Below are 2,519 nucleotides of genomic sequence, written 5' to 3'. Positions count from 1 at the left end.
TTTTTTTTCGGGCGGGAGGGGGGGAGGGGGGGGGGGGGTGCCGTGGCCCCAAAGCGAGAAGCGAGTAGATGGTTTGAACATCATTCTTCCCATCTTTCAGGTGCCAGCCCCGGGGTTGAACATAAATATAACAACCGTGGGCTCACGGCATCGTCGCTCCTGGATGCTTTGAGGGACAGAGAGCCTCGGCCGGCGATTTTTTGGCTGCTGTTTGGACCCCCAAACCCAAGTACACCTGTATGGATGTGTCCACGCTCCCCACACCACGGGTTAAAATCTTTCCCCTGCAAAACTCTTTCTCTGCCCTGAAGTATTTTTAGGGATTTGCCACAACCCAAGAGTTTTTCCCCAGAAAATCAGCCTATGGTGCTAACAAGGTGATTTTCCCAGCCCACATTGAGCTCAAGCCCATCTCCTGCTGGACCACCTGCTCTCGGCGTGGAGGGGACGTACGAGGGATGATAACACCATATGTTGGAGCATATTTGGGGTCAGATCTACCATTTTCCCCCTCCATTTGAAGAAAAAACTGCTCCGCAGCCTTTTTGAACAGGTCCTCTGACATCCCATCCTCCAGCCTCTGACCATCCCCGTGGCCTCCCGGTCCCTGCGCTGCTCCTCGGAGCCGAGCATCCCATGCAACGCTCCAGATGTGGCTCCACGGATGACGAATAGAGAGGAGGGGGTAATGGCTTCAGGCACTTCTTCTGAAATTCAGATGTCCCTCCAGCTTTCAGGCACCATCGTCTTGACGGCCTTAATTCATCAGTAAGAGGTAATTTGTGAAAGGATGGGTGATCTTCAGCAAAGTCTTATTGCTCCCCACTCCAGCGCTAATAAGCGGCTGCAGAAGGGTTTGAGCGACAGCTAAATGAGCGCAATTGGGCTTTCAATAAAACTGCAATTTCTAACAAGATGACACAAATACTTGGCGGGGCCCCGTCGAGCCCCCACTGCTTGCTGAGGCTGAGCGCCGAGCGGCAGAGCTCTCGTCTTGCCGGCAGTATCTCCCGTTGGTTTTATTTCTTGGGGAACTTATTCATGGTTCTGCTTGGAGAAGACTGCAGACTGTTGTCCGGCTGCGCTCTGCTTCATGGGTTCACGCCGAGGTGGGTACGTGGTGACGGTGGTGGCAGCTAACATCCGTGTGTCCCATGGGAGAGCAGAGCTGAGGAGGGCAGAGCCATGGGGACGTTTGGGGATGGTGTGTCCCAGCATGGGGTAACCAGGAGGATGGTCTGGGATGCTGGCACAAAAAGGTTTTGGGGCAAAAATCACCTTGAATGGCAAATTTGGAGATGTTTGAAGAAAAGACGTCACCCATCTTTGTTCTTTGTATAGGGTTGATGTGACAGGACCCCCAAAATCAACACCAGAGGGAGGGTGGGGGCTCCAGGTCCATCTGCAAGCAAAGCGGGTGCCGGTGGAGGGTTTCTGATCTGGTCAGGGCAGTTTGGTCCCACAAATGAATCCAAAAAATACCAGGATGGATGGTCTCCATCACCTTGCTGTGGGCCAGAGATGCTCCCCGGCTACCGCCGCTCTCCGAGAGCTGCCCCATCCCCACTGGGACCAGCTCAGGGATGGAGATGGAGATGGGTGGAGATGGCCACGTCCTGTGACTCCTGGGATCACTCCAGGCAGGGGGGTGAAATACGCCCCCCCCCTTATTATTTTTAATAAAGGTCCTCCTGGCCCATTTTGGGTCCCTGCTACCTTTCATCCCCTTTGGGTCAGAATGTCCCAGGAAGGTGGGATGGGACCTCCGGAGGGCTCTGGTCCCAACCCTGCTCAAAGCAGGGCCAACCTCAAAGCAGGTCATGCTGCTCAGCGCCTGCCCAGACGTGGTTCCAGCATCTCCAAGGATGAAACCTTGAGGTTGTGCAGAGAGGAGCGGCCACATCCCTTGGGCCTTGGGGGCAAAATCTCCCTTTCCCAACGCAAAACGGAGTTTCCGTGTCCAAACTGGCCCTTCCCGGCAGCAGGGATGAAGGGCACCACGCAGAAATTATGATCTTCTCAGATGTTGCCTCGAGCTGAATTGCTCTTGTCCCTCTTCCCTTGTAGGAGTATCGTCTTTCCTTCTTTCCTGCTTGATGCAAAGTGCAGGAAGGGATTGCTCTCCCTCTCCCTTTCATTTTTTTTTCTTAACATTTCTCCCAAATCCCTCAGCTTGTCCCTTCTTGACCTCAGACCCATTTCAGCCGGGACCTGCTGGAGACCCAGCAGTGAAGCCATTATTGCCCACGTTACGGCGGAGACCATGCAGAGGATTACGTGCTGCTTTGCCCATGAAGAGCTGCGTCCGCATGGGAGGATGGTTTCCGCCCCGTCACGTCCTCCTGCTGCCCCTCAGACCCCTTCCCGAGCTCACCCAACTCGCTAAAGTGGTGGAAAACTAACCTGAGCGAAAAGTGGTTTATTTTCCCACCCGGTGAATTGCATCAGCCTGGTTGCAATATTCCCCGCAGCACCCATCGCCTCGACGGTGGTGGAGCCGGAGCGTACACCCCCCCCCC

The sequence above is a fragment of the Aptenodytes forsteri genome, unplaced genomic scaffold (assembly GCF_000699145.1).
Source record: "Aptenodytes forsteri isolate BGI_AS27 unplaced genomic scaffold, ASM69914v1 Scaffold534, whole genome shotgun sequence".
In the NCBI taxonomy this organism is placed as follows: Eukaryota; Metazoa; Chordata; class Aves; order Sphenisciformes; family Spheniscidae; genus Aptenodytes; species Aptenodytes forsteri.
This window is presented reverse-complemented; position numbering follows the sequence as displayed.